The following is a 26,678-nucleotide window of genomic DNA, read 5'->3' on the forward strand; positions in this document are numbered from 1 at the left end:
GTAGCAGGGTTCTGCTGATGTGTTTATTTAATAAAGCCGTGGCCGACCCCCACATTTTCACCCAAGAGAGTGTTTGTGTTTTGTTATTATGGGGTTTTGATCAGTCGCAAGGGAGGGTTGGTCTCAGGTATTCACATCACATTACGCTTGGTCATGCCTGTAGATGCAAGGCCATAACAAAGGCAATAGCAGGAGATTGGCGGATAACTACAAGCAGTAGAGACAGATATCTAAAACTAGCATACTTCTGCAAGCCAAGACAAACCCCCCAGACACCTCACCAGAGCCCACCCCAAGGAGAGTTGGACTTGCGCTCAATCTGGGATTCTGAATTCTCACCAAACAGATGTACTGATAATAAATGCATTGCTGCAGAACAAAAGCAAAGTCCCAAAAAACTTACAAAGTAGTGAGGAAACAAGAGAAGTCGTACCAGTGGGGTCAAAATCAGGAGAGGACATTATAACAGAAACAATAGATGAAAGCAATATCCGTTTTTAATGTCCATTTTTCGGGGAATGTAATAGTTTCACTGACGTCCAAAATGGGTGAGCGGGTCAATAAAAAAAGACCAATGAAGTTCATCTGTTTTTTTTTTTTCACGGATAATAAAAATCAGATGACAAATAAAAGCAAAATAGACATTAAAACCTGACACAAAGCCAGAAAACGGATGAAAAATATGTCACTCACTGATGGAAACGGGTCTTTAAAAATTGGTAGTTTCATGTCCAATTTTTTAAAGTTGTGTGTGTGTAGCTGTAGGCCGCGTGATGTCTGAATTTAACCATTTTAAAACAGCGGACACCCAGTGGACCAAATTATAGTCAATGAGGTCCGCCAGTGTCCGTGTATAATTGCTGTTTTAGCGGTTCAGCTCTTTCCCGGCAAACCCAAACCCAATGGAGATTGAGGCGTTAGCGTCATTGTAGAAGGCGAGGCGAGACCCAGGCGCTAGCATCATTGTATAACTTCTAGCAGAATCTAGCGTCATCGTATAAGGCGAGGCGAGACCCAGGTGCTAGCCGTCATTGTATATCTTCTAGCAGAATCTAGCGTCATTGTATAAGGCGAGGCGTGACCCAGGCGCTAGCGTCATTGTATAACTTCTAGCAGAATCTAGCGTCATTGTATAACTTCTAGCAGAATCTAGCATCATTGTATAACTTCTAGCGGAATCTAGTATCATGTATAACTTCTAGTGGAATCTAGCGTCATTGTATAAGGCGAGGCATGACCCAGGCGCTAGCGTCATTGTATAACTTCTAGCGGAATCTAGTATCATGTATAACTTCTAGCGGAATCTAGCGTCATTGTATAACTTCTAGCGGAATCTAGTAGCATGTATAACTTCTAGCGGAATCTAGCGTCATTGCAAAACTTCTAGCGGAATCTAGCGTCATTGTAAAACTTCTAGCGGAATCTAGCGTCATTGTATAACTTCTAGCGGAATCTAGCGTCATTGTATAAGGCGAGGCATGACCCAGGCGCTAGCGTCATTGTATAACTTCTAGCGGAATCTAGTATCATGTATAACTTCTAGCGGAATCTAGCTTCATTGCAAAACTTCTAGCGGAATCTAGCGTCATTGTATAACTTCTAGAAGAATCTAGTGCCATTGTATAACTTCTAGCAGAATCTAGCGTCATTGTGTAACTTCTAGCGGAATCTAGTATCATGTATAACTTCTAGCGGAATCTAGCGTCATTGTATAACTTCTAGCGGAATCTAATAGCATGTATAACTTCTAGCGGAATCTAGCGTCATTGTATAACTTCTAGCGGAATCTAATAGCATGTATAACTTCTAGCGGAATCTAGCGTCATTGCAAAACTTCTAGCGGAATCTAGCGTCATTGTAAAACTTCTAGCGGAATCTAGCGTCATTGTATAACTTCTAGCGGAATCTAGTATCATGTATAACTTCTAGCGGAATCTAGCGTCATTGTATAACTTCTAGCGGAATCTAGTATCATGTATAACTTCTAGCGGAATCTAGCGTCATTGTAAAACTTCTAGCGGAATCTAGCGTCATTGTATAAGGCGAGGCATGACCCAGGCGCTAGCGTCATTGTATAACTTCTAGAAGAATCTAGTGTCATTGTATAACTTCTAGCGGAATGTAACGTCATTGTAAAACTTCTAGCGGAATCTAGCGTCATTGTATAAGGCGAGGCGTGACCCAGGCACTAGCATCATTGTATAACTTCTAGAAGAATCTAGTGTCATTGTATAACTTCTAGCGGAATGTAACGTCATTGTATAACTTCTAGCGGAATCTAGCGTCATAGTATAACTTCAATAGTGCCCTGGCTGCCTTACTTGAAAGGAAAAATATTATCGAGTATTGGTTTTAGATTTTTGGTGAAAACAAGATGTCCCAGGGTTTTATATTGCCATATTTAGAGTTTGCAAAGAAATTTTTGCCCCGACTATAACCCACTGTAGGGTTATAGATTGGACTTAATTGATGAGACTTCTACTATGATATTATATAAGATATTTGACTACAAGATGATTTTATGCTTTTTATGTTTCGTGGAAAAAAAACAAGAAGAAAACGCTGCCCTGGAAAGCGCTGGTTCTTTTGTTGGTAGCTATGGAGACACATTAATCACTATGTGACTGTAGTGTCTGAACTCCAGTAACAATGAATAAGAAAGACTTTCCTAGCTGAAGCAAACAGGATGTCCTGCTTATATCTGGGCTATTAGAGGAAGTCTGCACAAATCAGCTTTCCTGGACTCCACCAGTTCATCACCCAGTTCATGGTTTACACAGGGCTAAGGTTGCAGGATCACCAGCTCTGCGCTGCCATAAATTGCAACAGTTTCCTTTCCAGCAACTCTCTATACAGAACGTGTGATGGCGGCTAATAAGGTCATCGATCTCGGGTAAACTACCGTCATATCTTAGCTTGTTTATTCCGTTTTGTGATGGAAAGACCTAAAGTTATTTTTAAGTTCAGAGAGAGGTTCACATTTTAGCTTGAAGGCTTAGGCGAGCGTGTTGCCCTTATGTTTCTATTGCTTATATATATAGTAGTGTAGTGTGCAAAAGTTTCAGGCAGGTGTGGAAAAATTGCTGCAAAGTAAAGCTTTCAATTAAAGTGTTAATAGTTTATTTTAATCAATTAACAGAAGGAAATGAATGAAAAAAAGAGAAATCTAAATCCCAGCAATATTTGCAGGACAGGTAGGGAAGCCGATAGGGAGCAGTGAAGCTGCAAAGCTACAGAAGTTGGAGATTTAGCAGGCAATTTTTATAATTTTTACAGTATGTATATATATATATATATATATATATATATATATATATATATATATCTCTAAAAGAGTTTTTCCAGGTAAAAGATATCTAATATTAGATCAGTGAGTGTTCCAGCACCCAGCACCTCCACTGATCAGCTGCTATTCACTATATGGTAAAAGGAGACAACTCGGTCTGCTGGATAGTGCCCTTACTGGCTTATTGTAGCTCAGCCCGAATTCATATAAATGGGGGCTGAGCTACAGTAACCACTTTTTATTTTTATTTTACTTATTGTGCTTGCTTATATAGCACCAACATATTCCACAGCGCTTCACAGACATTGTCAATACTCACGGTTCCATATAGGACTCGCAATCTACATTCCCTATCTGTATGTATTTGTAGTGTGGGAGGAAACTGGAGTACATGGAGGAAACCCACACAAACACAGGGAGAACATACAAACTCCTTGCAAATGTCGTCCTTGGCTGGACTCGAACCCAGGACTCCACGCTGCAAGAAAACAGGGCTAAACACTATAAAGTGGATTGTGCTTTTTGCTTCCAGCACTCTCTACTGTGCAGTAACAGTGCTGCAGCTCCCGTCATGAGTAATGATAAATTTGGGATATTGGCCCCTATGTAGCAATAGCTGATATTTTTTGGATTACCTTCTATCTAACATGGCTACTAAAGAGTCAATTGCCCATCGAATGTAGTCTTTGGCATGTAAACTGGATGATATCCTATAAATCCTAAACATACTAGTTTTTCTGGTCCTCCCACATGTTAAGGATTGCCCGGAGGAATATCTATGAGTTATTGTGCAATGTACTATTCCCATAGTTTCGTTTGTGGGTATATGCCACTGTCTGTTCCAATTTTGAGCATAGGAGGATAATTTATTGCCACAACTTCCTTATTAGAACAGAAATAAGTAAATATGGATGTTCTGTATACTGGCAGGAGACATCCATCTTGTGCAATTTCATAATACTGTGTGCAGGGGCCACTATGGGGCATAATCTGTAGTACGGGGGCACCACAAGGTACAGTTCTTGCCCCATTCCTCTTCACACTGTACACTGCTGACTTTAGGCACAACTCATCCAGCTGTTACTTACAGAAGTACTCTGATGATTCTGCTATAGTCGGCCTTATCACTGATGGCGACGATAGGGAATACAGAGACTTAAATCGGGATTTTGTTGAATGGTGCCAGCAGAACCAGCTCAGGATTAATGCTGGGAAGACCAAGGAGATGGTGGTGGACTTTAGTAAACGGAGAGGTGCTCCGACCCCGGTGGAAATCCAGGGGACATGCATTGAGATAGTCAGGACCTATAAGTATCTGGGTGTGCTCCTCAATAATAAACTAGACTGGGCTGATCACCTGGAGGCGCTGCACAGAAAGGGCCACAGCAGGCTCTACCTGCTCAGGAGGCTGAGGGCCTTCGGAGTCCAGGGGACACTTCTTAGGGCCTTCTTCAACTCTGTGGTTGTTTCAGCCATCTTTTTCGGTGAAGCCTGCTAGGGGAGCAGTATATCAACCAGGGACAGAAATAGACTTGACAGGCTGATCAGGAGGGCCAGCTCTGTCCTGGGGAGCCCCTTGGACCCAGTACAGGTGGTGGGTGACAGAAGGATACTGTCTGTGGTGACCTCCATGCGGGGGAACAAATCCCACCCCATGTATGGGACCTTGATGGGACTTGGCAGCACTGTAAGTGACCGTCTGCTTCACCCCAAGTGTGAGAAGGAGCGCTATCGCAAGTCCTTCCTTCCAACCGCGACCAGGCTGTATAATCTACATCAGACCAAGCAAAGATCACTCCGCACAGAGAACTAATGATTATGAATGTCCTCCTTCTTTCTTCTCTGTTCCTAAGCTGCTATGGACTCCTAGCATATCTTTCTCAGTATATGTGTGTCTACTACTTCTGTAATATTTACTGTGTATTATCATGTATCTGTATTACTATGCAGCTGTAACATACTGAAATTTCCCCACTGTGGGACTATTAAAGGATTATCTTATCTTATCTTAATACTGTGTGCAGGGGCCACCATGTGGCATGTTAAAACATGGATTTCTTGGTCATAAAACATGTATGACCATTGCACGCCCTGTCCTCTATATGGCGCTGTCAGTAGTTTTCAGGGGTCAAACCTGACTACAAATTCCCTTTAATTACATTTCATAGCATATGATCCCAATCCCTAAACCCCTCCACACTCTCTGTGTTCCTGAACTCTTGCAAATGGCATCAGGATATCTAATCCAAACCTTGTGATCTGCGGTTCAGGGCATCGACATAGTGGATATCGGCATCTGCTTGGGTTTCCTAACCATACACTTTCTACAGCGTATAATATACAATTAGTGTGAAGCGAATTATAAATGTGGTTTCCCCATTTCTTAAGTAAACATGTCAAATGCTTATTTTTAGATAAAATCTTTATTTGGTCTAAGAGAGCAACGGAGGATAAATGTAATGGCTTCCATGATGTGACTATAGACACGTATGACTGAGTACGAGTGTTATAAGATCGTTCTTACATTCTTATTACACATTTATGAGTATATGGTTGCTTAAATGGAGGGAATCTTCATGGTGCTATTTTTTTGCTGATTTCTCCTATTATTGGGGGTGATACATTAGCCCCAGGAGGAGCTCAGCCTGATCTGGGTTCTTTAGGACCCAGCAGCTCACACAGTCTCTGGATGACATCACTGCTGGAATGATGACAGCCCATCCGCTATAACAGTAGTAACCCACAGACCCCATTTAGTATAATGGAGTTGTCCGGGTGTGTGCGGGTTTACGCCATTTTTATACTGAAACTGACAGAGAGAAAAGTTGGAGACTCCAACTCAGATGTGAACCTAGCCGTAACAGTGGACCATTCATAATATGCCGTACTTTTACGTCTGTCCAAAAAAACCCCGGAAAGAAACAAATCCCTTTTTTTTAAACATTAATGTCTACGGCCAACAGTTTGGATCAGTTTGTGTTGTTTTTTTTTGCGTCCATTTTTTGCCTGCATTAAATGGATGTAAAAAATATGATCGGAATAGAGTCTAAGTTGTATGCCAATATATTCCTTACCCTTAACATATTGAGGACTTGCTCACGGTCTCCCTCGTGCTCCGCACATCCTAACATTGCCTGTGTAAGATACAGCTCACTCTTCATTAAAGCAGTAAGTAGAATGGACAGGCAGGTCAGCGCGGTCCCTGAAGGTCAGCCGCACATTCATCTCCTTCGGCTGTGATCTAGGATTTCAGTATAATGATGGCGTGTACACTTCTATAAAGACGGAAAGAGCATAGGAAGGCAAGGTGGGGCGACAAGTGCTACCCCAATGCTTGTTAATGTTTGCTATGACTTTATCTATTCTCTAGTTTTATAGGAATATTGGTATATATGACACAGCAGACCTACTTGTTTATTCAATCTCTATCAATCTCCTAACATGTTGACTGTCTGTCTGTTCGTTCTCTATGCGCGACCAAACAACTTGACCGATCTTCACCAAATTTGGCACACAGATACTTCAGGTGTCCGGGAAGGATTAAGACAAGGCCCCAACTCACTCGGATGTACTGTTCCAGAGATACAGATTTTCCCAACACCCTGACCCCCCCCATTAGCCAATACAAACCTGCAAGTCTTTCACTCATATTCCAACTGCAATACACACAGTTACTCCACATGTACAATCCAACACTGATATCCAAACTGAGCTACACACATCAGAAGATTAGATACAGAGGTCAGTACCCAGTATCACATGCCAGAGGATTAGATACGCACGTCTGCACACAGTTCCACATGCCAGAGGATTAGATACGTGCGTCTGCTCAAAAAACCACACGCTGAAGGATTAGATACACAGGTCAGCACACAGTATCACACAGGATTAGAGATGCACATCTGCACACAGTTCCACAACCCAAAGGATTAGATATGCACGTCTGCACACAGTTCCACAACCCAAAGGATTAGATATGCACGTCTGCACACAGTACCACACGCTGAAGGATTAGATACACAGGTCAGCACACAGTATCACACGCCAGAGAATTAGATACGCGCATCTGCACAAAGTACCACATGGCTAAAGATTAGATACGCGCATCTGCACACACTGATACATACCAGAGGATTAGATACGCGCATCTGCACAAAGTACCACACGCTGGTGGATTAGATACACAGGTCAGTACACAATATTATACGTCAGAGGATTAGATACATGCATCTTCACACAGTACCACACACCGGAGAATTAGATACCCATGTCTGCACACAGTACCACATGCCGGAGGATTGGATACACGCCAATGCACACAGTTACACACCCCACAGGATTAGATACGTGCATCTACACACAGTTACACTTGCCAGATGATTAGGTACGCACGTCTGCACAAAGTATCACACGCTGGAGGATTAGATACACAGGTCAGCACACAGTATCACACACCAGAGGATTAGATACACGCATCTGCACACAGTTCCATATGCCAAAGGATTAGATACGCACCTCTGCACAGTTCCACATGCCAGAGGATTAGATATGCACGTCTGCACACAATTCCACATGCCAAAGGATTAGATACGCGCATCTGCACAAAGTACCACATGCCGGAGGATTGGATACGCACCACTGCACACAGTACTATCGGGGGATTAGATACACATGTCTGCACACAGTTCCACGCACTCGAGGATTATATACATGCTTCTATACACAGTTGCACATGCCGCAGCATTAGATACGCATTTCTGCGCATAGTTCCACATGCCGGAGGATTAGATATGCACGTCTTTACACAATACCAGAGGATTAGATACGCATGTCAACACACAGTACCACACACCGGAGGATTGAATACGCACGTCTGTACACAGTACCACACGCTGGAGGATTAGATACACAAGTCAGCACACAGTACCACATGCCAGAGTATTAAATATGCACATATGCGCACAGTACCACAAGCCGGAGGATTAGATACGTGTGTATGCACAGGGTACCAAGCGCCAGAGGATTAGATACGCACGTCTTCACACAAATCCACAAGCCAGAGGATTAGTATGCACCAATGCACACAATACCACACAGGGGAGGATTAGATACGCGCCACTGCACACAGTACCACACGGCAGAGATTTAGATATGTGCCACTGCACACAGTACCACACACTAGAGGATTGGATACGCACCACTCCACACAGTACCACATGCCAGTAGAATAGATACGTGCATCAGCACACAGTACCTCACGCCGGAGGATTAGATACACGGCTCTGCACAGAATACCACATATTATAGTTTTACTCCAGGTTTCCAAAGCAACCCAGCCATTTTTCTTCACTACTTTATGTCAGCTTTAAAGGGGCATGGCGCTGTGGATGACACTGTTACACAAGGTCACATACACACAGCTTTACTCCAGGTCTCCATAACAACCGATCGCAGGTTTTTCACTGATATCCTAAATGAGACACACATAATCACATGACGCCTATAGACACACACAAATGATATACAAAATACACCAGTGCAAAACTGGACAATTCTTATGGGGCCACTACACAAACAAAAAAATAAAATATACCCATGCGAAGCCGGGTCCTCCTGCTAGTAACATATATACTGTAACAGCTGTTACCTTTTTCAAACGCAGTTTCAAACGCAAACTAAAGACGCATCTTTTCAGACAAGCCTATCACAATTCCTAATGCACAAAATTGTCTGAACACTGTATAAGCAATGCCGCCCCTGCTACCTCTTGTGTCACCCCCTCTACCTCATAGATTGTAAGCTCTTTTGAGCAGGGCCCTCAGTCCCATTGTGTGAAATGACGTTCTTTGTTATGTATGTCTGTATCTGAACCCTATAAATTGTACAGTGCTGCGGAATATGTTGGCGCTATATAAATAAAATGTATTATTATTATTATTACCTTTGGTAATCCACATTATGTTCTAGTTGACTATGACCTCTGATATTCTATGGTTTTGTCTCCTCGCCAACTTCTGCTTCATATATTATGGTCCACTATGTCTCCATCTTACAGAAATGTGGGCGTTTGAAAAACCAGTTTAGGAATCTGCTGGTGGTTTAAGGGCCCAAAATCTGGTGACTGGTACCTTTAACATTCAAGTGGTATTCCAATTTCAAGTCTTTTTTTTACCACACAAATGGCACCTCACCTATCAGGAGAACAGGGGTGCCATGGCTACTAGATGTACCCTCTTCAGTGAGGAGGTGCCCAGGCTGGTGCTTGCCTCGCCATGTTAAGTCTACAGCACCTATGGCAAGAGCAGAGCAAGAAGAGAGCCAAGGGCATCAAATACTATAGAGAGGAGGCCACTGGCACTGCCTGGTCCTACTATTGTAGACTTCAATAAAGAGGGCTGTGTACAAGCCTGGCCCCGTCTACCCTAAAGCATCTGTAATGTCCTATGTCACCAGACATGTTGTGTATGGAGCTCAAATGAATAGCGTATCTATGTATATGAATACATAGTTGTGTGCAGATGTCTCCCCAGTGCTGATAGTTATAGGAGATTTCTGAGACCCAGGCCTAATGGCTACTGATGATGACCCATCCATAATATAGATCATCAGTATCTGATCAGTGGGGTTAACACCCAGACCTCACACCGATCAGCTGATTTAGCTGCTGCAAGTTATATACAAAGCATATGGCCGGAAGCAGTTTTTCCAGCACCACTGCTACAGTGTATGGAGACAGAAGCTGTATACAGTGTATTGAGCTGTACTCTCTAAAGATGGCACCAAGGAGCTGGACTCTGATCCCATTCACTTGAATAGGGGCTGAGCTACTTTCCATTTGTTTACTTATATATATGGCTTCCATCAGTCAACTCAGCTGATGCAGATTCCGGATGTCAGACCCACACCGATCTGATACTGATCACCTATCCACACGATAGGTCATTAGGATCCATTATGTCTTGGTCTTAGACAACCCCTTTGATAAAAGCTATGCTTTGATATCCATCCTTGTCATTAGAGCATAGCTGAACAAACCTGCCTATGTGACTGGCCAAGTATCTAAGGCTATGTTCACATCTCCTGTCTGCCCAAAGTTGGTGAAGGAAAAATTCCCGCACGAAGAGTGTCCATTGTTTCTTAAAAACCACGGACGTCCAATGGACCCATTAAGGGCCCCTTCACACGGAGGATACGCTGGCTGATTCTGAATGTGTAAACGTTCCGAATCAGCAGCATTTAAAACAGGTCCGATTGCTTTTTATGGGAGCCGGCATATGCGCGCTCCCCATAGAAATGAATGGGAAAAAGCAGCCCATTCATTTCTATGGGGAGCGCACGTATGCCGGCTCACATAGAAAGCAATGGGACATGTTTTAAACGCTGCTGATTCGGAACGTTTACACGTTCAAAATCAGACAGCGTATCCTCCGTCTGAAGGGGCCCTATTACAGTCGATGGGGTCTGCTAGGCTCCATGTGTAACAGCTATTTAGCGGTCCACATCTCCGTTGTTCTGGTCCTATGATGAATAAGAACAATGGAGAGACAGCGCTAGTGTGAACCTAGCGTTATGTGTATGGGGGTCTCATGACCCTCCTCCAAGGATAATATTGGGGGGGGGGAGGATGGGGCATACCAGAGCCTGTTTTCTACCAGCTGTTACTCCCCCATTGAGAACACATGCACACTCGGCTAAACTGAGTTTCAATGTGAATAGGGGGCTGGGAGGAATAGCTGTTGGCTGAAGCTGCTGAAGATGTATGGGCACCGTAAAATCCATAGATGCCAGACTGTAGACTGAGAAATGAGTTCTATATAATAAGTATCCAGAAGTCTCAGCGCCTCTCCCTATATATGTATTGTGATCTGCTTTGTATCAGCTGATGTATTCATCTCTTAATGCTTCATAGATAACCTCACTTTATATTGGCTTTATCCAGTCATCCTGTTAGTATTCATCCCATGGTATATAAATCATACATACGTGTATCCCCAAGTCTCTGTACTTTAAATAATGTATTGCCATATCTCACAGTCACTCATCTGTCCTTCTTATGTCGGAATCAAGATTGGTCGCAGTCCATCATCCTTGTCTGAATTATAATTCTATTTCCATACACGACAAAGTTCAGTCTTCTGTTATTAGACAATGACTTTGGATTTGCAAAAACAAGGTCATCCAAATTTTTGATTGTCTGACAATATAAACAGCACCAAACCTTATCAGCTCGAGCATGTGCGGGATAAGAAGTAAGTCTGATGAACAGCTAAAGGGTGTTTTGTGTCTGTCAGGACGGCATATGTTCAGATATGAAGTGTGCGGTCCTCATCATATTGATGCCATTTATGTTAATAGACAATGCACACCAGCAAACGCAAAACGATTCTGCGGCTTCCCACTTTACATTAAAAATAGTCATTGTTTATCGCCATCATGCCCACGACGGCTTACGTCATGTCCATGGACCCTATATAACAGCAGCTACAATAGGACACAGGTGGGGAAGTTTCTAATAATACCTGTGCAGCCCCTATGGGCCAAGTATTAAATTCCATTTTCTGCCATTAGGTAAAGTGATATCCATTTGTTATTCACCTGTGGTACAGACCCAGTTTAGTTCACTAACCACCCCCTGTATCTAAATACCTTGGCCCAGGCAAATAGGTTTATTGGTAACCGATACCTGGCGCCCAAGTCCCCTGACCATGGTCCTTGGTGGAGTTCACTACGTTACACTTTTGGATAGAGCTGAATGGGAGCTCCTCCTAGTGGTGGCTGGAGACAAACAGAATCTTATCATGTCATGCAGATCTATAGATACGGTACATTTTTCTGGACAAAACGACTTCCATTAAAGGGATTATAGAGGATTAAACATTGCTGCTTTATTTTATAAAGAGCTCCGCTTCCTCTTCTCAAAAAGTGACATCATGTCCGCTGATCACATGGCCATGCTATAGTTTGGTCCCAATGAGACTGAACTGTAACATATCCATATGTTCAACTGATGTGATGTCACTTCCTTATAGGAAGACGGGGAGTTCTTTCTGAAGTCATATATACTAATCCCTGTAACCCTTTTAACTTTTGTGCCTACCCAAGCACATGTAATATTAGGTATTAGGGACCAAGGATATCAATTGTATCAGTTTGTATATAATGGGGGCATTATGTTGTCTCCATAGAGGGAGACACTCACTAATCTCCCTGTATGAATCTTATATTTGTCCGTTAAGGTTCTTATTTTGGACCCTTTGGTCAATTTCTGGCTGCTGTAAGACATCTTATTCTCCTAAAGTATTTTCTCCTAGAAGCATTGCGATATCTTGGATTCTGTATATATACCGCCTAAATCAGAGGCACATGGAGGTACAGTATGGGTTATAGCAGTCTATGGTGCCATATTATTGGTTCGTATAGCACTGATCCATATCACAGTCAGGTTCTTTGGCTAATATGGAAGCTACACATAGTGGCTGGTGCATGAAGGCATGCTATGCACATTGCAGACGATTTTGTGAGAATCTTTCATACAATTATAATGCAACTTCTATCAACAAAAAATATTCAATCCAATGTAAGTGAATCGCAGTATAAACGTATTAAACTTGTTCAAGCTATTCAGGATTGGATGAGAATAGGCTATCAATATTTGATTGTGGGGGTCCTACTGATCAACCGGATGAAGAGGACGCTCATGATCAGACTTAAGGACAGGTCGCCATTATTTGGGTCCCTTTAAGTCTTGGCACACTTTGGACAGTGTAATTTATGTCAAATTAACAGATGACAATGTCACTGATCAGTCATTGTAGACATTAAGTACAGGCTAAAGATGCAGATGAAGCTGAATATTTTTGCCGGTGGGTATATCGGACACAGAGATGCCCAGGAGTGTTGTGGACAGAGCTTCATTATGATGCAGAGGAACAGACACTAGAGATGAGCGAACAGTGTTCTATCGAACACATGTTCGATCGGATATCAGGGTGTTCGCCATGTTCGAATCGAATCGAACACCACGTGGTAAAGTGCGCCAAAATTCGATTCCCCTCCCACCTTCCCTGGCGCCTTTTTTGCACCAATAACAGCGCAGGGGAGGTGGGACAGGAACTACGACACTGGGGGCATTGAAAAAAATTGGAAAAAGTCATTGGCTGCCGAAATCAGGTGACCTCCATTTTAGACGAATAGTGGATTTCAAATCCGGGTCATATGAGAATGTGAACTTTGTGACTATGAGACAGGGATAGCTGTACAGGCAGGGATAGCTAGGGATAACCTTTATTTAGGGGGGAATGTTATTAAAAATAACTTTTTGGGGCTCTATCGGGTGTGTAATTGTGATTTTTGTGAGATAAACTTTTTCCCATAGGGATGCATTGGCCAGCGCTGATTGGCCGAATTCCGTACTCTGGCCAATCAGCGCTGGCCAATGCATTCTATTAGCTTGATGAAGCAGAGTGTGCACAAGGGTTCAAGCGCACCCTCGGCTCTGATGTAGCAGAGCCGAGGCTGCACAAGGGTTCAAGCGCACCCTCGGCTCTGATGTAGGAGAGCCGAGGGTGCACTTGAACCCTTGTGCACCCTCAGCTCTGCTACATCAGAGCCGAGGGTGCGCTTGAACCCTTGTGCACACTCTGCTTCATCAAGCTAATAGAATGCATTGGCCAGCGCTGATTGGCCAATGTATTCTATTAGCCTGATGAAGTAGAGCTGAATGTGTGTGCTAAGCACACACATTCAGCTCTACTTCATCGGGCTAATAGAATGCATTGGCCAGCGCTGATTGGCCAGAGTACGGAACTCGACCAATCAGCGCTGGCTCTGCTGGAGGAGGCGGAGTCTAAGATCGCTCCACACCAGTCTCCATTCAGGTCCGACCTTAGACTCCGCCTCCTCCGGCAGAGCCAGCGCTGATTGGCCGAAGGCTGGCCAATGCATTCCTATGCGAATGCAGACTTAGCAGTGCTGAGTCAGTTTTGCTCAACTACACATCTGATGCACACTCGGCACTGCTACATCAGATGTAGCAATCTGATGTAGCAGAGCCGAGGGTGCACTAGAACCCCTGTGCAAACTCAGTTCACACTAATAGAATGCATTGGCCAGCGCTGATTGGCCAATGCATTCTATTAGCCGGATGAAGTAGAGCTGAATGTGTGTGCTAAGCACACACATTCAGCACTGCTTCATCAAGCCAATACAATGCATTAGCCAGTGCTGATTGGCCAGAGTACGGAATTCGGCCAATCAGCGCTGGCTCTGCTGGAGGAGGCGGAGTCTAAGGTCGGACCTGAATGGAGACTGGTGTGGAGCGATCTTAGACTCCGCCTCCTCCAGCAGAGCCAGCGCTGATTGGTCGAGTTCCGTACTCTGGCCAATCAGCGCTGGCCAATGCATTCTATTAGCCCGATGAAGTAGAGCTGAATGTGTGTGCTTAGCACACACATTCAGCTCTACTTCATCAGGCTAATAGAATACATTGGCCAATCAGCGCTGGCCAATGCATTCTATTAGCTTGATGAAGCAGAGTGTGCACAAGGGTTCAAGCGCACCCTCGGCTCTGATGTAGCAGAGCCGAGGCTGCACAAGGGTTCAAGTGCACCCTCGGCTCTCCTACATCAGAGCCGAGGGTGCGCTTGAACCCTTGTGCAGCCTCGGCTCTGCTACATCAGAGCCGAGGGTGCGCTTGAACCCTTGTGCACACTCTGCTTCATCAAGCTAATAGAATGCATTGGCCAGCACTGATTGGCCAGAGTACGGAATTCGGCCAATCAGCGCTGGCCAATGCATTCTATTAGCCCGATGAAGTAGAGCTGAATGTGTGTGCTAAGCACACACATTCAGCACTGCTTCATCACGCCAATACAATGCATTAGCCAGTGCTGATTGGCCAGAGTACGGAATTCGGCCAATCAGCGCTGGCTCTGCTGGAGGAGGCGGAGTCTAAGATCGCTCCACACCAGTCTCCATTCAGGTCCGACCTTAGACTCCGCCTCCTCCAGCAGAGCCAGCGCTGATTGGCCGAATTCCGTACTCTGGCCAATCAGCACTGGCTAATGCATTGTATTGGCTTGATGAAGCAGTGCTGAATGTGTGTGCTTAGCACACACATTCAGCTCTACTTCATCGGGCTAATAGAATGCATTGGCCAATCAGCGCTGGCCAATGCATTCTATTAGCGTGAACTGAGTTTGCACAGGGGTTCTAGTGCACCCTCGGCTCTGCTACATCAGATTGCTACATCTGATGTAGCAGTGCCGAGTGTGCATCAGATGTGTAGTTGAGCAAAACTGACTCAGCACTGCTAAGTCTGCATTCGCATAGGAATGCATTGGCCAGCCTTCGGCCAATCAGCGCTGGCTCTGCCGGAGGAGGCGGAGTCTAAGGTCGGACCTGAATGGAGACTGGTGTGGAGCGATCTTAGACTCCGCCTCCTCCAGCAGAGCCAGCGCTGATTGGCCGAATTCCGTACTCTGGCCAATCAGCACTGGCTAATGCATTGTATTGGCTTGATGAAGCAGTGCTGAATGTGTGTGCTTAGCACACACATTCAGCTCTACTTCATCGGGCTAATAGAATGCATTGGCCAATCAGCGCTGGCCAATGCATTCTATTAGCGTGAACTGAGTTTGCACAGGGGTTCTAGTGCACCCTCGGCTCTGCTACATCAGATTGCTACATCTGATGTAGCAGTGCCGAGTGTGCATCAGATGTGTAGTTGAGCAAAACTGACTCAGCACTGCTAAGTCTGCATTCGCATAGGAATGCATTGGCCAGCCTTCGGCCAATCAGCGCTGGCTCTGCCGGAGGAGGCGGAGTCTAAGGTCGGACCTGAATGGAGACTGGTGTGGAGCTATCTTAGACTCCGCCTCCTCCAGCAGAGCCAGCGCTGATTGGTCGAGTTCCGTACTCTGGCCAATCAGCACTGGCCAATGCATTTCTATGGGGAAAAGTTAGCTTGCGAAAATCGCAAACTGACAGGGATTTCCATGAAATAAAGTGACTTTTATGCCCCCAGACATGCTTCCCCTGCTGTCCCAGTGTCATTCCAGGGTGTTGGTATCATTTCCTGGGGTGTCATAGTGGACTTGGTGACCCTCCAGACACGAATTTGGGTTTCCCCCTTAACGAGTTTATGTTCCCCATAGACTATAATGGGGTTCGAAACCCATTCGAACACTCGAACAGTGAGCGGCTGTTCGAATCGAATTTCGAACCTCGAACATTTTAGTGTTCGCTCATCTCTAACAGACACGGGTCACATCTGAATGGGACGTTCAAGAGTTCGACTGACACTGGCAGCTGAACATCTGTTGCTGTAATTCTCTATTTTTTTTGCATTGTATATGATAGGAAGCATGTGAAGTATGGTTACATAGTCTGCCCAGTGCAACACTGGGGGAAATTTTTCAGTAATGCTGTAAGGGCAGGTTTTGGTGACATGTACTATGATACACTATGTTACATGTACGGGCCCAAGATCTGCGGTACCCCTGTCCTACTATCCATGTGCTCTACTTTAGAAATACAAAATGCTATCATTAAAGGTTATTATACAGCAGCCGAGGTCACTATAGACACAGCTATAGGGGATGCAATGGTAGCAGTCAGACCCAGACCCTGTTGCCTGAAGAGCCCATAAACCTCACTGACATATAAGAAGAAACCAGTATTATAAATGACACATTGTAGTTGGGATGGAAGGAGGGGTTGCAGATTTTGCACAGAAATACAATATCTTCAAGTTATGCAACAATGCAAACTTGGTATGGATCCGCAACACTGAGGTAAGTATAAAATCTTGTTTTATTCCATCAAATTAAAACAGGTCAAAGGGACCTCCAGACAAAACATAAATCCATTAAAAGGTGCAACAAAAAGAAGGAAAAGTGAGAAAAAACATGATGCCGCAAGTCTGACGCGTTTCGGGGTTTTTAATGCCCCTTAATCATAGCTCAAGTTTGCATTGTTGTATCAACACAGCTCCGTGGAATCGGGAGAACGGGTCGTGCACCTGGGTAATGCTTCTGTGACTAAAGAAACATACATCTGAATGGTGAGCTTACCTCTCATATATATATATTTTGATCTTCAAGTTATGCTTCGGAAGCACCATAGGTGAGGACATCATATTAGGAATCAGCACTGCCTTCCCCCTAGTTTTCCAGTACTATACATTACATAATGCAGCTCGGCCGAGTTTACACAGCAGTTTCTGAGCGTTTTTCCCCAGTTCTATTTTTGTTGTGCAAATGCCGAGCTAGCTGATGAAATGTGATGAGATAAAACAGGAGGAAACATCATAGAGGAAGTATAATCCAGGTCAGGATTCGTCTCTGCCAGGAGCACATTTTTTAGCAGAGCAGAGAAAATAGATGTGGAAAGTGCTCCAGATAACTCTAGAAGGGAAAGTCTGCGAGTCTAATAGGCCTTATACACAAAACCAAAGGCAGAAAAGCTACCGAGAAATGTATGGATGGAGGTGAAATAGTGTGGGACCTCTGTTATATTAGAATAGTAAACCGATAAAACTCATATCTTGATGATCGTCTTGTTAGTTTTGAGTTAATTGTACTTGTTTTTGTACTATATATATATATATATATATATATATATATATATTAGAGAGCATTCAACAAATCCCTATAGAATATCCAATTATACATATGTAGCAAAACTGTAACAATGTATCTTATATATTACTGTGCAATGTTATACAGTTTTGTTATCATAGTTATTTTCCCTAAACTGTCCCTGTACTGGAATGAATAGATACAGAAGGGCTCTTGGCATTCTCTGCCCCCAAGCCATGAGCGTGGGCTGTCATGGGGACAGTCATATCCCATTGAAGTAATGTCCTTCACTTGTATACTATGCCATAGAGGCACAGAAGGAATGGAGTATGACTATAGGAGGAATAGACACAATATTAATAAACACTGAGATAGAAGTGAAGCAGAGATTAGTGAAGAGTCTCTATATAGGTGGTCACATAACCAAAGCTTTGACTGACAATGGTTGACTGAAACAACATGCAAAGTTGCTATCTTTGCAAAAAAAGAAAGGAAACCCGCCAGATTTATTGGGATCACTACACTGCCAGCACACAGTTAAAGGGATTCTATCATTAGAATGCCATATTCCACAAATACCACGTCGGAATAACCTTTAGAAAGGCTATTCTTCTCCTACCTTTAGAGTTCATCTCCGCGCTGCCGTTCGGTAGATATTCCCAGTTTTCTTCGTTATGCTAATGAGTTTTCTCGCAGTACTGGGCGTCCCAGTATGTACAGGAAGATGTCCATATACAGTTACTGTGAAAAGGTGTCCTTTGTGACCCCTTCTCTATACTGACAAGTCCCCTACATCCCCCTCACTATTAACATGGTATCTGTTGATGCCATGACAGTATTCTGCCATCTATAAACTGACATCCATGTCTTCCTTTTATGACGACTCATCTACTTTGTCAACAATCCATTTGATATACAATTGTTAGATCTGTAACAATAAATCTCATTTATCACACCCTTTTAATGCATATGAATGTCATGGCGTGGGAGCTGAGATTTCCCCAGTAATATCTGCTGTGATTTAGGATATTGAGACTCTGGACCTGCATTGATAAAGTGATCAGTGCCAGGCTAGTCTATTGGATTAGAAAATCGACACTTATCCCTGTCCAGTAGATAAGAAATAAGTGTCTGATCACTGGGGGCCCTACTGCTAAGACCTAACAAGAATGGGGGTCCTGCACCGCACATACACTCTATACAAAGTCTATGGGACTTATAGCTGAGAGATATAGGTGTGCAGAGCCTGGCTATCTATATCTGCCCCTTAGAAAGGAGTAGGTTATAGATGTCAGTGTTCAGAATACCCCATTAATGTTATACTGTATCGCTCTATCTGTGCATAATACTGTATGAAAAGGTCGCATTGCCTTTCATCTGTATTGAGAGGCTTTTTTTTACTTTTATTGTGTTCAGTGTTTTAAGACCGTCTTTTGTGCCTACATTTTAGAGAGGTTCTGATAATATTAGCATTTCACATTTTTTGTTCTTTGTGTATAGAAACAATGACATGCTGGGGAACAAAGGATGAAAAACAAAGAAAGGATTGAAAGTAGGACAAATACGCTCATGCAGTCATATGGAAGTTCAATGCACATTTGGCGCAAATGAAGAACACTTATAAAAACTACTGCATGCTAGACTCTATTGCTATGGCTAGAATCCTGGGTGAACAATAAACTACAAGTTATATTATATCCGGGGACTCACAGAAAAACGCCATGATGTAGGAATTTCACAGGCAAATAAGATTCGTAAGACCACAACTATATGTTGAATGGTCAACAAACTTTGCATAGATCAATAGCCCAAATGAATCTAAGAAAATCTGTAATTTGTGTTATCAGAGAAAAATGCTTCTTTCTTCACTTAAAAGGAGCATTTCTTCCTTATCCTCCCTACTAAGTAGCACACTTACATTTAAATTTCTGCTAAATCCATCTTACTCTCCCAAGACAGACTGTCAGCTCACTGTAGGATCAAATTAAGATAGGGAGCAGGATATCTGGATTTCTCCATGTGCTATGTTTGGAAGATATCATAAATAGCTCACGGACAGCTGATAATTTAAGAGAGTCTGCAGAGGTGGAAAACTGCTAAAAAAAGAATAAAAACATAATAGAAAAAGTGTTTTCACATACACACAAATGAAAGCTAGGCGTGTGGAGATATTAGGAATAATTTATAGCAGCAAATTATTGTGCAAATAGGTTGTACAGCAAGATTCACAAAGAGGACTGGCATATGGAGTGTAATACACAGTCCAGTCACATTAATGTGACCACCTGTTAAAATCCAGAATAGCCACCTTTGGCAGAGCGGACCGCTGCGAGATGTGCAGGAACAGAGGGGATGTTGTGATGATGGTCACTGGGATGTTGAGCCATGCCGACTCCAGTGCCGTGTCCAGCTGCGCTAGGTTACACGGTTGAGCATCCATGGCACGAACAACCCGATCGAGGTGGTCCCACAGATTCTCGATTGGGTTCAAGTCCAGGGAATTTGCTGGCCAAGGGAGTACGGTAAAGTCATCCTGGTGCTCCTCTAACCACACACGTACACTGCGAGCTTTATGACACGTCACATTGTCCTGCTGGTAGATGCCATCATCCTGAGGAAAAGCATTTCGCATGTAGGGGTGAACATGGTCCGCAAGGATAGATATATTGATCCATCGTGCCTTCTACAATGATGAGTGCCCCCAGATGGCTGATGACACGTGCCTTCTGCCATTGGTTATTTAACGTTGACATCAAAAGTAGGTGGTGGTCACATTAATATGACTGGACTGTGTATATGTAGTACAATGTCTATGGAAGGAATTTAAAGCTCGGTTAGTAAATGAGTAAAATGTAACTGGAATGGTTAATGATCCTGATACCAATGTCATTTCTTGGCCACTCTTGAGAGTGGTTACCCAGAATATGTCTCAGGTTGTCCTCTCCTCTCCTAAATCACACAGACAACCCATTTAGATGAATAGTGTAATGTTTAATCTCACCAGTGGTGGCGCTGCATGGAAACTGAACACTTGCAGCTTGATTTCTGGACAGATTAGAATTGATTGCTGATTGTTTGATTGAAGTTTCCAACAAAGGGTATCAGGGACCTACCTATAGGGGGTGCAGGTTGAGACTGATCATTGTCTGCAGGTCTAAGGCTGCTTCATTTACACTCTGCCTGAGCAAAGGTTTCTAGTTTACTGTGTGAAGGTTCCTAGTTTACTAGTGTCCTGCCAAGGTGTTATATTCTACTTATCGTTACTATGTTAATCCCAACTTGTTATATGACCTAATCTCTGCCTTCAGTCTGTAGTATATTCTTCTGGATATCTGTTTTTGACTTTGATATGACTTTACCTTTGCCTGCTATCACTATCTTCTGATCACCTGGTACTGACCCTGGCCTGTTCCTGACCACTGAACCCCTCCTGCAGCTTTGACCTCAGCCTGTATTCAGATTCTGTTTCTGTCTGACTTTATTGGTACACCGCATCAGTCCCTGACTTGCCTGGTTAGTTGTTACCAACACCAGGACCACTCCAAGAGGTATCAACCTTGTGGTCTCTCTGCAGTGAAGGCAATTAATGTTAAAGAGGGGGCGTGCGCCATCATGTGTCCCCATTCTCCGCACATTACACCCATGGTCATCTTTGTTCTTATAATATACCAGTTATACTGTATAAACTCATTACAATGGTAGTTAAAACTTGTAAATTCTCATAAATTAACCTTTGTAATATGCATGAGCTGGCGGCTGTATGGGCTTTCGGAGGAGCTTGTTCCATCTGAGGTTTGCTTATAATATCCTATGCCAGTCTTTTTGCATATAACCGATGTATAATTCCTCTTGTGGAGCGATGTTTGGAAGCAGAGGCTTATTTTACAGGCCGGTATGAATATCATGTGCATGTTGCAGGTAGGCGTATTCTCAGGTGAGCCAAAGGCAGCAGCTGGTTGGAGAGTTGGACAAGGTGGCAGGTGACAAAGTTGATGAGATAGGAGATATCCAGTGCAGGACTCTGCATATATAAGTGGTTGTCATTTTTCTGTCACTAAATGATTTATAGCTCAATTTCATTAATATTGAGTGAATAAAACATTGGTGTCTTATTCAATATTCATCTATATTTTACAGTAATGAGATTAAAACTGTTTCATCCTGTGGGGACCTTTTAAGGGTGTAAGTGAGGACAAATCTAAATTCTACACTAGGTCCACCTTAGACTATCATTTTACAAGTCATGTGTAGGTTTAAAAAACATTGTATAAGTCACTTTTGTATATACATTACATTATGGGGCAGCCAGTATTATAGGGCGGAGCTGCCGACATAACTATAAACTGAGCTGAGCAAGGGATGCTGGGAGATTTTAGCTCTGAAACCAGCATGATAGTGAATGCAGCTATGGGCTAGAATACAGGCTTCATCTGATTATCCCTATTTCTCATATTATGGCACTATGGATTAAATAAGGCCATTCGGCAGTGTAGCTGGCACTTTTTTAGGTACCATGGTTATGTAGCAACAGAATCTATGTGTTAGTAGCACGAAGGATGTCTTAGGATTATTAGAATGTGGTACCAGGGGTTAAAACCCAATAATAACAATTGGGGACTTGGACTAACTAAAGTGGCCAACGCAACAGGCGTTGCAGTAAATTGTTATACTATGGGGTTCGAAGCGATCCCACAGTATAAGTGGAGCCAAAAAAATAAAAAAAATTATACTCACCGTCCCTCACCATTTTTTGGACTTCCTTGAGGTGTCTGGGGCCTTCCTAGTTACGTCATTACGCTCAGTGTGCCGGTGTCATGAAACCCCAGGCCATGGCATGGGCATAATACTGTGTGCAGGGACCACTATGGGACTGCCCAATCCAAAACCAAATGGGACCCCAGCCACTTGACCCGAAACAAAAGTAATCTTGAAGATCGCCCATCTCGATTAGTAATTAGCAATAAACCCGATTTCTTAGGAAGCTTATTTACAATAGTTTTTGGAGTATGGGAGAGAGAGAGAGGACAACCTAAAAGGGTATTCTAGTAATAAGTTACCCCCTATCCACTGGATAAGGAACAACTTTTAGATTAGTAGGGGTCTGACCATTCATAAGACTGGAGGTCTTGAGTTCCTCTTTTTGAAAGAAGTGGTAGTGACGCACACCTGCTGTTGCCCTATTTATCTTTTTGGAACAAAGAGAAGGTAAGCACAGTGCTTGGCTATTTTCGATACTCTCATACAGATACAAAGAGTGACAGGACTCAGTATGGCTGCTGCTTCCGTCAAATAAGGTAGATTTAAGCCCTCCTTTTTGTAGGACTGAGGCTCCCATGGGGCCCATGAACACCCAAATGTCTTCCCAACTTTAACAAGTGTATACCTCTTAGAAGTAGCCTATGGTGGCAGTAGAATTGTACATGTATCTGTTAATATACTTATGCCTGCATAAGCAAAGGGGTAGCATTATAGCGTGGGCAGTGCATGCCTTCTCCGGGAATAGCAAGGGAGTCTATTGCTCCTTCACAGTGAAGTCCCTACTGTACTGTGCTACACTCCCTTGATCCCTGGGTTTTGCAGCATCCTGAGCATGTGCAATGTATAAACTCAACCTAATATTGGGAATTGATTGAGAATGAGCGTTCCTATGAGTGACCATTCAGCCCATTTAACTTTAGCCTGGTGGGGGCTCCACAATCCTTATTCAGCCCAAAGTAGTCTTAATCAGTTCCAATTTCATTCTGCCCTTCATGACAGAGAACCTCCCGTTATATTGTCCCTCTCCTTGCATTGCTCAGTTATCACATACCATCATCCAGTGAGTTGCACGGCCTGACTGGTTTGATATTACTGCCGGTTCATTTAGCAAAATTTTACTTGTACTCAGGACTCATCTCTGGAGATATTCTCCTGGGTCCAGTTCTCCAAATGATTTCTTCTCCATTTCATTTCACCTTAATATTTGTTTATCAGATCTACAGCTACAGAAATGTTTGCCGTATTGAGCGCCTCGGTCTTCTGTAGCTGGAGGAAATTAATTGGGATTCCTTGGTGGCTCGGAAAATGTCAATTAAACAAACATGATGTCTCTTTCCCAAATATTCATTATTCACACATACACTTCTCTATACGCCGCTGTCATTACACCTTCTAATTCTATGAACAGAGCACCTTCTCCTTCCATCCCACGAGGCTCTTCTTCTACCCCTACAAGTCATCTACAGGAAAATGGTCTTCCAATTAAAGATATCACCACCCTATTGAAATGTGCTGTTTCTTCCAGGTTCCCATAGAAACTTCTCCATAGTACGGCAATCTGGGTATCCAATTAAAGGAGGGATATATTTAGATACATGTTTCACCTCAACGAAATGTAGTATTGATATATTTTTACAACTCGGAATTGTCTTGGGATACTACCACAGCTAATACATGTAATTACACTGCCATACAATACAGGGAGACCATGTGCCGAATGCAACCCATGTCACGATGTCAGGCGCAGGTCTTATAGTACTTAGAATTGATTCACACAAAGCTTGTTACATGGGCTGCAGAAAATGTCAAGAGCGTAGAAATCAAACTTCATGGAAATCATATACAATATAGTCCAGGAGCGGCTGGAGTAATCCCAATACAGTACAAAAGTTACAAAACCATGCTAGATCTCCAGGGATGACCCAAAAGCATCCTGGACCACCATGGAATAATGACTTGTAACATAGACATAGATGGCTACAGCAACGCTACACCCCAGAATTTACAGGAATACTATAACTAACCCTACAACCACCCTATACGGAAAGTATAGGGAGATGTGGGGCATGTAGGGATAGACAGTATACCATATGTAGTGAAAGATGAGAGCTAGGTTTTCTTTGTGAGACGTACCAATGCATTTGGCAGTCCCTCTTTAACCACTTCAGGTCCGAGCCAATTTCCCTGATTCAGAACCGGACACGTTTTCAGGTTTTTTTTGTACATTCGGTTTTGAGGGCTAGAACGTTTTTTTTTTTGTTCGGGTTATTCAAATAACTTTAGTGGGGTTTTTTCAATGTCACATAGGGCTTTACTTTTATGTTATTTTTCTTTTTGCATATTTTTTTTTCTTTTTTTTTATATCCGGGAGAACGTATGCAACAATAAAGGGAAACGTGTTTGTTTTTTACATTTCACACTGTTTTTTAATAAGTTCGTAATAAGGTCATAATATACCTCTTCTAACCTGAACTGCAGAGCTGATCTGTGTCCTCTAGGACCTAGCGGCTTCTACATTTACCAGCCCCTGGCAGACCACGTGACCACCAGCATCATAGCTCCCATATCTGTGTACAAACCATTCCTGTCTTCTCTATGGGGGGTCCGGCTGTAGTCACAACCGGCTCCTCAGTTCTGCAGCTGCATAATGTTGTGAAGCTGCTTAACACTTTAGGCCCTAAAGTTTAGGGGGTAAGGGTATGTCCTTGCAGGGTTAAGAGAGGACCGCCCGGACAAAATTGGTTAAAATCCTGGGTTTGTTACTATGGCATTATTTGGTCATACTGTAAATCCATTAGGTTTTTTGTATTATATTACATCACTGGGTACTGGTTCTTTTCATGAGACCAGATTCAGACTTCGGATCTTTGCAGTGCATACAGTGCTGGGTTCCCTTTGCTGTATATCGGGCACCGCACTCATTTTGTAATGGCTCGGCCTGGTATCACGGCTAAGTCTTGTTCACTTGAAGTAGCATTGAGCTGCAGAACAAGTCTCAGCAACTACTATGTATGGAGCTGTGCCTGGTAAACAATGAGGCACTTGATGCCACTCCGATCATATGATCTGCGGGGGTGCCCGGAGTCAGGCCCGCTTTAATATGATATTGACAACCTTACCTAAGGATAGGCCATCAATATCAAAGTACTGAAAACCAGTGTCAGACTGAGGTACCTAGGACCCACCAGTAAAATCATTCTAGTGGGCTACTGTTTAGGTATAGGCAAATATGGCCTGACCCCCTCTCACAGATTTCTAACACTTTCTACATGGAGTTTGTACGTTCTCCCCGTGTTTGTGTGGGGTTCCTCCAGGTACTGCAGTGTCCTCATACACTGCAAAGACATACTGATAGAACGAATGGTGGGCCCTATGGTAGTGGGAGCCCCCTTGGGACACTTGGATAGTCCTGCATTTGCTGTTTCGTTGTTCTGGGTCCGAGCTGCCCCAACTCATCTGCATCCTCCATATGCCAATGAATTTAAGACAGTGGTGAAGTAGTGATGAACTAGACTCCGCGCCATACCACTAGAAGTGTTAGCCCAGAGACTTCTATTTACTGGTGGTGTTTTTTATAATGGGAAACCACTCTTAAGGTTTGTTTTTTTTGGGTTTTTTTAAAAAAACATCTTCAAAGGAAATTTCTAATATTGTTGCAGACACGTTTCATTGTTTCCTCTAGAGAAATAAAACACTACCACGTTGGTATTGGGGCCTATCAGGCCTGAGGCTGGCGGGTCATCCACCCCTAGTGTAGACGATTGCTGTATATTAGTAATTATCAGCCAGAACCTCATGTTGTTGACTTTGGGTCACAGATCTTTTTCTTTCGACTAGGTAGAACTTCACACCTAAGCGGTGCTTTCTCATGACCCGTGAACATGTAGTTTCCATGGCAATGGCGACTCCTGCAGTTTGTAAACAACCTCATTGAACTTCCAGCCTGTGAGGTTATTTTTGCAGATATTTCTATGATCGATCTACAATGCTTTCCTGCAGGATGTATGGCTCAGAAATACAATGGCATTATTAGCCCGTGCTCACACAATGTCAAT

This window comes from Leptodactylus fuscus, chromosome 1, assembly GCF_031893055.1.
Source record: "Leptodactylus fuscus isolate aLepFus1 chromosome 1, aLepFus1.hap2, whole genome shotgun sequence".
In the NCBI taxonomy this organism is placed as follows: Eukaryota; Metazoa; Chordata; class Amphibia; order Anura; family Leptodactylidae; genus Leptodactylus; species Leptodactylus fuscus.